A 15,408-nucleotide genomic window follows, 5' to 3' on the forward strand; every position below is an offset into this window, starting at 1 on the left:
GTGCGTTTACCTGTGGGAAAAGAACAGAAGTTGATTTCCTTGTTGGAGGAGGCTGTGACAAAAACTAAGTTGGAGTTGCGACAGGTTCAATGTCTTTTGGGTCATTTGAATTTTTCTTGTTGAGTAGTAAGAGTGGGAGAGCTTTTTGCTGGCACCTTGGATTTGCAGTAAAGGGAGCAGTGCTGCCCCATCATAGGATACGATTATGAGCTAGCATTCTTGCTGATCTCAAGATGTTGATTGCCTTTCTCAAGGATTTCAATTATATGACTATGTGGCACATGGATGAGAACTGGTCAGGGCAAATGCATGTTTTTTTCGGATGTGTCCGGAGCTCACAGATTTGGTGCTTTTTGGGATGACCACTGGGCAGTGGAAGATTGGCCGGCAAGCTTGTAAGGCTGCAGAGCACAGTACTGCTTTTTCCGTTTTTTCTGTTGGTAGTGGTCTTGGTGGTATGGGGCAAGAAAGTGGCTGTCAGACAGGTAGTATTTCATGTAGAGAATCAAACTGTGGTAAATTTGATGAATTCACAGAAAGCACAGGATGAGAAAGTTCTGAAGGTCTTAAGGATTTTTCTTCTGGGATGCTTGAAGTTTACCATTATATTTAAGGCCAGATACATCCCAGGGGTGAATTATGATATCACTGATGCTCTATCTCATTCAAAGTGACAGAGATTCTGTGTGCTGGCACCGGGAGTGGACGCTCAGAAAACACAGATGGCACAGGATTTGTGGTTGCTGGGAGAATGAGTATGTTACACTTGATTAAACAATCCATAGCAGTGTCAAATCGCAGGAGTTGTGAGCAGGCCTGGTTTGATTTTGTTTATTCAGGTTCTTCCAGGAGGGTAGATGATCCATTCCCTTTGTTGCACAGAAGAGGGGATGTGGTGTGATTTATAATGCTGCAGTTAGAGGCAGGCTTGTCAGCTGTGACTATATCGGGTAAGATGTCAGAGATATCTTTTTACTGTAAGTATTTTTGGGGCTATGATCCTATGGAGGGAGAGATTTATAAAAGAACTGTGGCAGGATGGGCAAGGGAAGGTGGGGCATGTGTAGACAGGAAACAACCGATTTCTCGTAAAATATTGTGAGCTAGTATTGGTGAGTTGGATGGTATTTGTTTCTCCCCCTAGAAGGTTGCTTTGAGCTCCCTGTGTATGGTTTAGTTGTTCCACTGGGCTTTTTATGTATATGAATTGCTGAGTATGAGGGATAGAGGAGGCTTGCTGTATCTAATGTCCTGGGATGTGAATAGGGGATTAAAGTATGGTTGTTATGGGCCAAAACGGACCAATTAGGTCGGGGTCAAGAAATGCTGCTGAAGCCGTCTGCACCCCCAACATGTCTATTGGGTTGTTGGTTTTGTTTGGATGATTTTCTTCCCCAAGGTGCGCTTCACGTTTTCATTCATGAGGGTGGATCTAAACTGACATATTTCCAGGTATTAACAATATTGAGGATGGCATTTGGTAAGTTGGGGATTTTTCTCAGAGAATATGGGACACATTTCTTTCCGATAGGAGCAGCTATGGAAGCCAGAATGCAGGACACTTATGATAGTGGTATCATGGACATGGGTCGATGGAGGTCACAATGTTAGAAACGCTATGTTCACTCAAGTTTGCTTGATGGCTGCTCTTGAGGCTGTAAGCTGAATGTTTCTTGGGTAATTTTGTTTGTCTTTTCATGTTGTGTGGTGGGTCCTGCCAGCGGCATTTCCACATTTTGGATAGTTGGGCACTTATTCATCCGTTAGGCAGCAAAGCATGCACTGTCGAGACATTTTGGCCGGCAGTTGAGACTGGATGGAGCTTGTGTCTTAGTTTGGAGGGTGAGCAGTGGAAGGGGTAGAAGCGGCACGAGATGGGGTGAGAAACTAGCTGTCCTCTCAAAGAAATTATCAGCAGGTTTCGTCCAGGTTTGTTGGTGGTGCATCTTGGGGAGAATGATGTAATGCCATCACCTGGCATTGGGTTTCTGAAGGCGATAAAGATGGAATTTGAGAGGATTAAACAGAGATGGGCATGTATGCATATTTTTTGGACAGAGTTAGGCCCTAGAAGATATTGGCAGAGTGAAAGGAATCCTTTGGCTATAGAGAAGCAACAAAAGAAAGTCAATAGCGAGATGAGAGGTTTTTGTAAGTCACTGGATATTTCGTTTTTGAGCACTGACAGAGATAGTGCAGGCTGATGTCTCCCTTCTTCGCCATGATGAAGTGCATTTATCGTTTTTGGGCAATGAGTTTTATTTACTTGAATTGAGACTCAAGACTGCTGACCTTTTGGGTGAGAGGTTGTGGGATTAACTTTAGCAGGTTGGTTTTTTTTTGGGGGGGGAGGGTTTGCAGGTTAAATTTCAGTGGGGCAGGAATATGCCTTGGGTTTTCATGTTGGCAGGATAAAAGGCATTTTTTAGATGGGAAGGGGGATCTGAAAGCAGGGCAAGGAGCTGGCAGTGATACTGAGTTGGGACCAAAGGGATGGAGGGCAAAGGGTAAGAATGCAAGGTGGAGAGCAGGGCAGAGGGGTACAGGATTTTTGGTTCAAGGTTGGGATCGGAAGGGCCATCTCTGGGGGGGTAATATTTGAATGAGGGGTTGGGCGTTAGGTGGTTTCTCCATGTATTAGTGAGGTTGGTTAGTTTTGTAAGGCATTTTGCAGCAGAGTATTTTTTATAATTTTCCAGACCTGTTCTATTAAAGCGGCATTTTACTCCTTATATTGCATGAGTGTTGTTGTTAACGCACCGTTTCGCCCGATTGAGGCTTGGGAGGGAAATGGACTTGTCCGGTTTCCCCTCGGGCTGGTCAGGCATGGTAGTGCATTCCAGCAATGCTTCAGGGGAATGATTGATGGCCTAGTTGTTAGTGTGTGAGGCTGAGTAAGGGTTTTTAAGGGTGGGGAGGGTGTGGGCTGCCTCTTTGGCCGTTGTCACACCCAGGTTTAGGACGTGGTAGTTGCTGTCATCCCTCCCTCCCCCTTTGCTTTCTGTTTTATTTAGGTCCCTGGGATTATGGTGTTCTTTGATGTAATGTTATTCTTGTGCTTTCATAGGGCAGGTCTTCAATAGGTTGTTTGGGTTTGCCACTGGTAGGCAGGTCTGGCACTGGTGCAGGTTAGAAGGCATTTTTTTTATAGGAAGGGGGTCCAAAAGCAGAGCAAGGCAAGGTCACAGATACTGAGTAAGGACCAAAGGGATGGGTGGCAAAGGGTAACAACGCAAGGTGGATAGCAGGGCAGGGAGGCACAGGATTTTTGATACAAGGTTGGGATGGGATGGATCATCTGTAGGGAGTAAGATTTATTAGAAGGGAGAGGTTGGGTGTTAGGTGGTTTTTCCATGTATTAATGAAGTTGGTTAGTAATGTAAGGCATTTTGCCGAGGTTATTTTATTATTTGCCAGACCTGTTCTATCAAAGTAGAGTTTCACTCCTTATATTGCCTGTGTGTTGTTGTTTGCGTGCCGTCTCGTCTGAATCTACCTGATTATTTTTCTTTTTAATCTCCCTCTTTCTGTTTTCCCAGTGTTGGCATGTATGACATCACAATAATTTATATTCATTATTCCAAGACTTGTAACAAAAATAAACCTTCTCACCTGTAATGCTCATATGCTTTCCTCAAAACAAGCTGTAAAATTGTTCTAGACCTACGTTTTCTACAGACTTCCCCTGATGATCTCATACATTCTCAACAATAGCATAAAAATGATAAACACCAGTCATATTGGATTTATGGTGAGTGGAAAAGTCTGCCATTGCATAGTGTGCTTCCTATAGATTGCAATTTTTGACAGTGTGCCAACACATGGTTATTTATGCCTAGATTGCAAATGTGCACCACAACAAAATATTTGATCGGATCACTGAATCAGTGGCCATGATTGAACCAATCATCATCATTAAACCCTGCCTAAATTCAAAATCCAACTGTTAGTTCTTCATTCTCCTCAAAACTTTAATTTTGCAGACTAAAAGGGTAACTAAAGGTATATGGTGGGAAAGTGGTCATTCTAAAAAACTTCCTGGTATAGAAGACCATCCGCTTAACGACCCATGCCACATCTGAATGTCTCAAACTTTAAATCAACCACTGATCCATATGCGCACTTCATCAAAACACAATTTACCATTTTCCCAAGAGAAACCCAAGGTTCACTGACCGACTTACAGAATACATAATTGAGGGTTACATCAAACAACATATTCCTGGGTAACTTCAACCCGGACTGTGGAAAGCATTTAATTGCACTCAATACCCTAGGCAGACACTTCAGGGTATTGTGATTTCACAAATTTTAAATTATGGTGGTCATTATGAGTCTGGCGGTGTTGACCACCCCCGCCGGCGGTGGAGGTGCGACCGCCGACAGGGTAGAGGTCAGGACCGCTGTAATATAAGTCAGGTAGAAAAATGTGAGCACAGCAGCCACTTCACCCTGCTACCATCAGAGTGGGAGAGCCTCTGACGACGGCAGGGGCCATCTTCAGGCTGACGGAAAGGCCCTTCCTGCCCACCGTAATACAAAACACAACACCACAAGATTTCCGGGGCGGAACCACCGCCACACAAAGCCTGGTGGAAGTGAGCCATACATAAGGAAACACTCACCCTATGGACACATACGATGCTGAGGCTGACATGGAGCGTGAACTGGAAATCTTCCCAGTGCTGATCACTGCGACATTCCTCCATGACCGTGACCGCCGACGAAGACAACAACGGTGCGTACAGCTGCCTAGCACACAAGGGAGGGAAGGAGACATTACATACCCACACGCATCCCACACACACACCACCACGCCCACACACACACATACCCTCACCAACAACACCCCAACGCACCCCTCCCCCCAAACTAGCTGCACAATCTGTACAGGTAGACACTTACCTGACACATGCACAGCAAGAAAATGCAAAGAACATACCTGTGTGCACGACACTCCCACATTAAAACGCAGGACTATGGAACAACATTGTCTGTTGGCCAGATATATTAAACCAGAAACTGGAGGCAGAAAAATAAGTGCAGACAAGGCCATGGGCCAGTTCATTCTAATTGTCCTGCTGAGCCCACAAGGCCCCCACTTGACTCCTACCACGACCATGGCCTCCACAGGGAAGGGGCATCAATGGGGCAGGCAGGCACCTCAGGGAGCAGGGGTAGGGAGTGGCGGGATGGGGACTCAGGCTTGGGAAGGGGCCTCCCTTGATTAGGTTTTGGAGGGGGTGCGGTTTTGGACTCGCCCTGGGAAGGAGTGGGAGTGGGCTTGGCCCAGGGGTGGGAATGAGATCAGGCCTCCTACATGTCCTTTTCCTCCCCGGAGAAGGGGCAAGGGACTGTGAAGCGACAACTGTGGAGGATACTGACGAGGAAGGAGTGGATTTGGTGAGGGCAAGGCAGCATTTAGGGACAAGACGGGGTGGACCAGTGGGTTCGAAAAGGTCAACACAGAAAAGGAAAAGCTTCTTAGGTGCACATGGAGGGGTTTTGGAAACAGGTTTAGGAGTGGAGGCAGATGGAGTGGAAGAACGTGGTGTAGGCGTGCTTTCAGTTGATGCAGGTGCGTGCTTCGTCTGCTCATGTCTGGTGGATGACTGTTGCGTGGATGTGTGGGTACGTTTGTGTGTACTGGGAGGAGGGGCGGAAACAGTGGGAGTAAACAGGCAGCTAGTGTAGATGGATGTTGTGCATGTGTCTGCAGGTCTGGTGAGTGTGCCGCAAGTGACTGTGAAAGTTGTCATGGTGACTGCGGGTGTGGTGTCTGGGGTGCATGGGTGGATGTCAGCAGTTGTGGTGACTGTGAGAATGATGGCTGGAGCAGTGACTGAGGGTGCAGAAAATGTGGGTGTGCATTGTGAGGTGACAGACAAGGAGCAGGGGGTGGTTGACACAATGAGGGAAGTGGCTGTTGTGATGTGTGCAATTGGATTTTGGGTGTGTGCCTGCTTGTGGTGGGACGTGTGGTGCCTGTGTTCGTCTTTGACGTTCTTGTGTGTTGGCTTGGGTGCATGTTTGTCTGTATGTGTGCTTGGGATGGGTGAAGGATGTGGGGTACTAGAAGGGGCAGAGGAGTTGGGGGGGGCAGAAGAACTAGGGACACTGGCTGCCGTCAAAGAGGAAGCCAGAGCCTGAAAAGATCTCTGTAGGCCAGCATGGCACTGTGAATGCCTTCCAGGTATGCATTGCATTGCTGCATCTGGGATGCCAGCCTGTGGATGGCATTTACGATGGTTGTCTGTCCTACAGAGATGGTTCTCAGGAGGTCCATAGCCTCCTCATTGAGGGCAACAGGACTGACTGGGGCAGGGGCAGAGGTGCCTGCAGCGAATGAGACGTCCACCCTCCTGGGTGAGCAGGCATGGGCAACTTGGGGGGTAGCTACTGGGAGGACGGTGCCGGTACGGGGTGGCGGAAGATCTTGTATATCTGGTGTTTCCAGCAGTGTCTGCCATCACCAGGGAGCTGCCATCGGAAGAGCTGTCAGAGTCACTACCTTTAGTGGTAGTTGCCTCCCCGTGGTGCTCCCCTTGCCCTCCATTCCACTGGTCCCTTCGGTGTCTGTGGTCTCTGCCTCCTGGGTCCCGTGGGCAGCAGCATCCCCACTCGCCGGTGCCTCTGCTCCTTCACCAGATGAAGCTAATGCACACATGAACACAAGAACACAAAGGGGGGGTTAGGAAAAAAGAAGGATGTAGGCTGTCAATACCTGATTGAATGGCATGTTGGCACAAATGCACTCCCACCCGTCCCAGACACTATCCCTCCACATCACCTACTACATCAAGGTAGGTACCTCTGAGTGGTGCTTTAGCTCCCACAATACACTGACCTACATACACTTCACTGCCCAACTACATCACATCCATTCTGTACATTTCCACATCGGTTGAGTTTGAACAAGGGAGAGGGATGCTGTCCCACCACAATGTGTCCAGTCTCAGAAGACATACATCAGACCCACTAGGCCACCCATGGGACCTGTGACATGGCAAAATGCCCACCACTTCTAAGCAGAATTCACAATCCCAATTAAGGAAAGGGGGACGCCTGCATGGACATACCTTACTACCACCCAGCCACTACTTGCCAACCACCCTTTTGCACCCAACTATACTTCACAATAAGCAATGTTAACAGTGGTGATACTCACCCACCTGTGGCTGCGGTGCTGCCTCAAGCGCCCTTCCAACTCAGAATTGGCCATCGCCAGAATGTAGGCAATTAGGGGGGTCCTGGTCCGACGGGCACCCCCTCCTTGTTGGGAGGCTGTCCCCAGCTGGGCCTCTGCGGTCTTCCATGCCCAGCGTCTCAGGTCCTCCCACCACTTCCTGCAGTGGTGCTCCGCCGACTGTATACCCCCAGGGTCCGCACTTCTTTGGCGATGGCTCGCCAGTATCCCTGCTTCTGATGGGTGCTAACCTGAATGTAACATACAGAGGAAAAAGTAGCTGTGAGTGGAGGTGCACCATTAACACATGGGACACAACAACACCTGCAAATTTTCCATTCAAACTTACTATCATCCATGAGCCTACACACATATGCCCTGGCACAATGCACCTATCCATGTCCACATTCTTCAGTCACTCGCACAACCCTCCCATGCATCGGCACACATTCCTGGGACCAATGAATACTACTCACCGGGTCCTCTGGTCGCCCATACAGCTTTGCGTACAAGGGTAGGACCCCGTCCACCAGCTTCTCCAACTCCAATTATGTGAAGGCCGGGGCCCGTTCCCCTGTAGCCCGCACCATTTCCAGGACCAGGGTCAGGACACAGCAGCACACGCAGGGGAGCAGAAGCCATCTTGAGGTGCAGGGGTCAAGTGGCATAGGCAAACTAAAATGGCGGCGTAGACCGTGACGGTGTGCACCGTCACAGCCGACGGTGATCTTGATTGGCCCCTGTTACCCTTAGACAACAATGTTATCCAATGAGCATACACACCGCGGTGAACACCGCCTACCGCCATGACGACATACGCCAGCGGTATGATGTCACTTCCTACTCTCCTCAACCTGTATGACTGGAGGCTTCCATTTTTTGTACAGAACATTTACCCAAACACGACAGGGGCAGTGCATATGGAGCCATTTAGTCTACCGTCAGGGAGCTAGAGGTGACATGAAAAAAGCATACACCCATATCATGGTTGCAAGTATGCCTAAACTGTTGAATGTCCCATCCACAGCAATCACGACACATTGCCCATTCAGAGTTAGATCCTGCTTCGGGACTGTTAGTGTGTAGTGTGTGTGGAATACACATGGAATGGATGTGAGGTGAGGTGAATATAGAGTAATCAGTCCTACACAACATCTATCTACCTTTTTCCCCACATAGCTTCCGACCCATGTGGAGAGGGAGGGCTCCATCTGTCTACAGACTCCTGGTTGATATGGCTACCATGGAGGAGTGCCACCTCATCATCACTTATCGCCTGAACCGTAACACAATCCATGAGCTGTGTGACCAATTGGAGCCTGCAATTAGAAACCCATTTGCCATCCCTCCAACATTGCAGGTACTATCAGTCCTACATTTCTTAGCAACTGGGTCATTTCAGGTGACAGTGGGCATGGCATCCGGTGTGTCACAGCCAATGTTCAGCAACACCCTTACAAAACTGTTTTGTGGCAACAACCTTACAAAACTTTTGCGTGGTTTCATACGACACATGCAGAGCTGCATCCAGTTTCCTGACTGCAAGAAATGAGGTGCTCCGGCAGGCAGCACTGGCACGGCTGAGGGCTTGGAGTGTGTGAACTGTGGTGCACTGATAGAGATGTGCCCGTCGAGGTCCCAGTACTGGAGCAGCAGAGTGTGCTGACTGCAAGAACTGAGGTGCTCTGGCCGACAGCGTGTGTGGGGTTCATGGCACTGGCACGGCTTTCTACTGCAGATTGCAACAAAAATTTAATTTGTTGCTGCACAAAAAGTTTGGCCTCAAAACATGTTGTACTGAAGTGTGCTGTAGGGAGTAGGCAGAATTATTATGTTTAATAATTCAGACACGTTGTCAGTCCATTTTTTGTGTTATTTGTAATACTTATTATCACATTACAGACTCATCACTAGTTTCAAGTTTAAGTTTATTATGATACGGACCTCTATAGAGGTCCACATAAAAAGAATAAATACATAAAATGAATAAATAACACAATATTATATATACGACAACCGCCCACCCTCCAGAAGCATCTAGTCGCCTAAAACAAACATTATTCCTGAACAAACTTAAACGAAATTTGATAATTGAATTTAATACAAGGACAAAAAGCTTTTAAAGAAGTTAAAAACTCTATAGCAAAACATCTCATTAAGGGGGCAGAAAAGGCCAACATGAGCTCAGAACTGTGCATAAAGAAAGTTTGAGAGAGATAGGGCGTATCCACTTACGACAGAGAAACAGCAAGGCCGGACACATGAAAACTACATAGTTCAGGTCTTGATCGCCATTATGACAGAAATTACAAGTAGCTGAAGATCTATACCATCTGGCTTGAGTTGAGGGGAGGCAGACCCTGACGCAGTAGGAGCCAGAATCGCCTAATCCCGTGAGACAGGTTCCAGCTTAGGTAGGGCTGCATTTTCCTCAAAAGGATAGTGTTAGTTACAAATTGAAATACCTGCCTGTGTGCACAGGCCTTTTTGTCCTGACGAAGGCTTGCGGGCCAAGTTAAATGTCTGAGCATGGCTTTTAACTGTGACTGAGGAAGTGTGGGAATGGGGGCAGGATCTAATTGTAGGAAATCTAAGGAGTGTATATAATTTCTTCCAATGGTATATTTTGACCTGCTCCCAGCCAAGGCTTCTTTTTTTAATAGTGATGTGTAAGGAAATGCCTCCTTGGCATGGTTGCCCCCTGACTTTTTGCCTTTGCTGATGCTATGTTTACAATTGAAAGTGTGCTGAGGCCTGCTAACCAGGCCCCAGCACCAGTGTTCTTTCCCTAACCTGTACTTTTGTATCCACAATTGGCAGACCCTGGCATCCAGATAAGTCCCTTGTAACTGGTACTTCTAGTACCAAGGGCCCTGATGCCAAGGAAGGTCTCTAAGGGCTGCAGCATGTCTTATGCCACCCTGGAGACCTCTCACTCAGCCCAGACACACTGCTTGCCAGCTTGTGTGTGCTAGTGAGGACAAAACGAGTAAGTCGACATGGCACTCCCCTCAGGGTGCCATGCCAGCCTCTCACTGCCTATGCAGTATAGGTAAGCCACCCCTCTAGCAGGCCTTACAGCCCTAAGGCAGGGTGCACTATACCATAGGTGAGGGTACCAGTGCATGAGCATGGTACCCCTACAGTGTCTAAACAAAACCTTAGACATTGTAAGTGCAGGGTAGCCATAAGAGTATATGGTCTGGGAGTCTGTCAAACACGAACTCCACAGCACCATAATGGCTACACTGAAAACTGGGAAGTTTGGTATCAAACTTCTCAGCACAATAAATGCACACTGATGCCAGTGTACATTTTATTGTAAAATACACCACAGAGGGCACCTTAGAGGTGCCCCCTGAAACTTAACCGACTGTCTGTGTAGGCTGACTAGTTCTAGCAGCCTGCCACAAACCGAGACATGTTGCTGGCCCCATGGGGAGAGTGCCTTTGTCACTCTGAGGCCAGTAACAAAGCCTGCACTGGGTGGAGATGCTAACACCTCCCCCAGGCAGGAATTGTCACACCTGGCGGTGAGCCTCAAAGGCTCACCTCCTTTGTGCCAACCCAGCAGGACACTCCAGCTAGTGGAGTTGCCCGCCCTCTCCGGCCAGGCCCCACTTTTGGCGGCAAGGCCGGAGAAGATAATGAGAAAAACAAGGAGGAGTCACTGGCCAGGCAGGACAGCCCCTAAGGTGTCCTGAGCTGAGGTGACTCTAACTTTTAGAAATCCTCCATCTTGCAGATGGAGGATTCCCCCAATAGGGTTAGGATTGTGACCCCCTCCCCTTGGGAGGAGGCACAAAAAGGGTGTACCCACCCTCAGGGCTAGTAGCCATTGGCTACTAACCCCCCAGACCTAAACACGCCCTTAAATTTAGTATTTAAGGGCTACCCTGAACCCTAGAAAATTAGATTCCTGCAACTACAAGAAGAAGGACTGCCCAGCTGAAAACCCCTGCAGCGGAAGACCAGAAGACGACAACTGCCTTGGCTCCAGAAACTCACCGGCCTGTCTCCTGCCTTCCAAAGATCCTGCTCCAGCGACGCCTTCCAAAGGGACCAGCGACCTCGACATCCTCTGAGGACTGCCCCTGCTTCGAAAAGACAAGAAACTCCCGAGGACAGCGGACCTGCTCCAAGAAAGGCTGCAACTTTGTTTCCAGCAGCCTTGAAAGATCCCTGCAAGCTCCCCGCAAGAAGCGTGAGACTTGCAACACTGCACCCGGCGACCCCGACTCGGCTGGTGGAGATCCAACACCTCAGGAGGGACCCCAGGACTACTCTGATACTGTGAGTACCAAAACCTGTCCCCCCTGAGCCCCCACAGCGCCGCCTGCAGAGGGAATCCCGAGGCTTCCCCTGACCGCGACTCTTTGAATCCAAAGTCCCGACGCCTGGGAGAGACCCTGCACCCGCAGCCCCCAGGACCTGAAGGACCGGACTTTCACTGGAGAAGTGACCCCCAGGAGTCCCTCTCCCTTGCCCAAGTGGAGGTTTCCCCGAGGAACCCCCCCCTTGCCTGCCTGCAGCGCTGAAGAGATCCCGAGATCTCTCATAGACTAACATTGCGAACCCGACGCTTGTTTCTACACTGCACCCGGCCGCCCCCGCGCCGCTGAGGGTGAAATTTCTGTGTGGGCTTGTGTCCCCCCCGGTGCCCTACAAAACCCCCCTGGTCTGCCCTCCGAAGACGCGGGTACTTACCTGCAAGCAGACCGGAACCGGGGCACCCCCTTCTCTCCATTCTAGCCTATGCGTTTTGGGCACCACTTTGAACTCTGCACCTGACCGGCCCTGAGCTGCTGGTGTGGTGACTTTGGGGTTGCTCTGAACCCCCAACGGTGGGCTACCTTGGACCAAGAACTAAGCCCTGTAAGTGTCTTACTTACCTGGTTAACCTAACTAATACTTACCTCCCCTAGGAACTGTGAAAATTGCACTGTGTCCACTTTTAAAACAGCTATTTGTGAATAACTTGAAAAGTATACATGCAATTTTGATGATTTGAAGTTCCTAAAGTACTTACCTGCAATACCTTTCGAATGAGATATTACATGTAGAATTTGAACCTGTGGTTCTTAAAATAAACTAAGAAAAGATATTTTTCTATACAAAAACCTATTGGCTGGATTTGTCTCTGAGTGTGTGTACCTCATTTATTGTCTATGTGTATGTACAACAAATGCTTAACACTACTCCTTGGATAAGCCTATTGCTCGACCACACTACCACAAAATAGAGCATTAGTATTATCTATTTTTACCACTATTTTACCTCTAAGGGGAACCCTTGGACTCTGTGCATGCTATTCCTTACTTTGAAATAGCACATACAGAGCCAACTTCCTACATGATGTCAAAGAATCATCACCACAATTCATCATACTGACCACCCAACGTACAACCTCAGCGAGACCTTAAACAAAAGCCCATCGTTGGCCCATGTCAAGCCTTAAGGTTACTGCAGAGAGGGCCGAGTTTGTGGAAGAGAGTTTCCTCAGAACGCGACCCTCTAGTTTATCTGAAAAAAAAAATTGGGAAACTTTGACATGCTCTAGCCCATAGAGTGAAGACAGAGGAAACTTTGCCCAGTACACCTCTAAGAGGTGTTTGAAATGCCTCTTGCCGGTAGCCATATAAAGGGTATTCAAGCCATTAGTTTGGGATAGAGTTTTCCTTTGGTTTTGTTCTATGTGTGCCTTATCGCGGAGGTTGCCGCAGACAATTGTATCCAAAAATGTATAAGAGTTTACCCTCTCAAGCTTCTGAGCACCCATTGACCAACAAAAATTACCATATTTGAGCCTTCTTTTACTGTGGAAACACAGGATTTTACTTTTGGAGCAGTATATTTTTAGGAAATGGGCTTGTGTGAAATGCCCCAAGGCCTGAAGATGATTATTTAACCCTATTGGTGTAAGATCTAGTAAGATTATATCATCGGCATAGAGAAAACAGGGTATGGTCCTTCCTCCTAATATAGGGGTGAAACCCTCACACCGGGATAGGTGAGTGGGTAAGTCAGAGGTGTACAAGGAGAACAGCATTGGGGCTAACATACAACCTTGTTTTAAACCATTCTGAGTTGTTATTTGCTGAGATATACCCCCCTCTCCCCCTAACAGCACCCTACACCAGATGAAGGAATGCAGGGCAATCACCAAATCTAGGAGAGTACCTGCAATGCCTAGTCGAGAAAGCTTTGCCCATAACATAGTCCGATCTACCTTATCAAATATTTTACCCACCACATCCAACAGGGCAATTTGAGGATAATTCCCAGGACAATAACTTTTCCCTTTACCCTTCCAGGAAGGTGGATTTTTTCTGGTTTCATACCAACACTTAAAGACCTGAAATAATATTTTGCTCCAGGTAAGAATATTGTGTTTTATAACTAAAATGGAGATTTAGTCAGGACCCAAGTGCATTAATTTCTCTATTTAGTAGTAGTAGGGGACGGGGTTTTACTGTATGCTTGCCCTCAGCACTCAGCATTAGAATGATCATTATTAAAAAAAAAAGATTAGATTAGATTGAATACTGTTGTACAGAAAAGTTAGCATTAAGAGTGCGGAGGATGTTGGCCCTCGCACCAATCACAGGTACTAAGTCTCACTTCAGACACCATGGAAAAGGGATGTTTAAGGATGCAGTGTCCTCCTTCTACAGGTTTTGTCACTACTATAAAATCAAGCATAGAAAGTGTCATGCTGATAATGTAGTCTGAATGTCTTGTTCAGAGCTGTTGGGGTTAAGTCAGGATGTAATAGCAGGGGCAAGAGCTACTTCCTTACAAGCATCTTAGAAATAATGTTCAAAATACCTGATGAAATGCAGAACTGTTCTTCCCATTGTCTGACACAGGGGTTAGTAGGGAGAAGAAAGGCAAGCAGTATGGCACCTACTTGAGAACCTTAGCCTAGACCCAACTAGAGTTGCAGAGAACTTGCATCTCTTCTCACCATATCTGTGCTAAAAATAAGATGCAGAGTGTAGGAAAGTACCCTCTTTCTTGGCATGGTTACCCCCATTTTCCGCATGTTGTCAGTGTGTTGACTGTGTTCACTGGGATCCTGCTAACCAGGATCCCATTGATTTGCTCTCTCCCTTTAAATTCAGTTACTTGAAAAACATACACCCTACATTTGGCACACTGGTGCCCCCGTGTAAGTCCCTAGAATATGGTACTGAGGGACCCAGGAGGGCATTGGGGTACCAGGGGATCCCCGTGGGCTCCAGCATGTATTATGCCACACATGGGGAGCCCATGTAAAATATAAATGCAGGCCTACCATTGCAGCCTGCATGAAAAGGCACCTTTTTCACTTCAGGTGACTGCACCAGGTCACTGTAAGTCACCCCTATTGTAGGTCATCCTAGCCCAGAGGGCAGGTTGCAGGTACCTGTGTGTGAGGGCACCCCTGCACTAGCAGCGGTGCTCCTACAAACTCCAGTTCCATTTTCCTGTGGGGACGCCATTTTATGCATGTACTGGACATAGGTCACTGACTATGTCCAGCTACATAATGGTAACTCCAAACCTAGGCATGTTTGGTATCAAACATGTCGGAATCATACACCAATACTGTTGCCAGTATTGGAAGTATGATTCCATGCACTATGGGGGCTCCTTAGGGGAACCCCAGCATTGCTCCTACCAGCCTTCTGGGGTTTTCCCAGGCAGCCCAAGCTGCTGCCACAACTCAGACAGATGTCTGCCATCCTGCTGCTTGGACATCTCAAGCCCAGGAAGGCAGATCTAAGGATTTCCTTGGGGGGGGGGGGGGGGGGGGCACTGTGTGTAACACTCTCTCCCTTTGGAAATAGGTGTTACATGATTTGGGAGGTGTAGCCTCCCCAAGCCACTTGTATGCTTTGAAGGGCACATTTGGTGCCCTCTAAGCATAAACCAGTCTACACCAGTTCAGGGACCCCAGGTCCCTGCTCTGGTGAAAAACTCCCACTCCCACTCCCACTCCCCTGTCCATCACCACTCCAGAGTGGGTGCCCAGAGAGTGCTTTGATTCTGCCACCTTGAATCCAAGGTGGGCAGAGGCCTCTGGGGGCATCTCAGTGGCAGGATCAGGCAGGTGATGTCACAGCCCCCTCCTAATAGGTGGTCACCTGGCTAGGTTACCAATCCTCTTTCAGGGCTATTTAGGGTCTTCCTCTGGGGTGGGTCCTCAGATTCGGCTTACAAGATTCCAGCACGACTCC

Source organism: Pleurodeles waltl, chromosome 1_2, assembly GCF_031143425.1.
Source record: "Pleurodeles waltl isolate 20211129_DDA chromosome 1_2, aPleWal1.hap1.20221129, whole genome shotgun sequence".
Lineage (NCBI taxonomy): Eukaryota > Metazoa > Chordata > Amphibia > Caudata > Salamandridae > Pleurodeles > Pleurodeles waltl.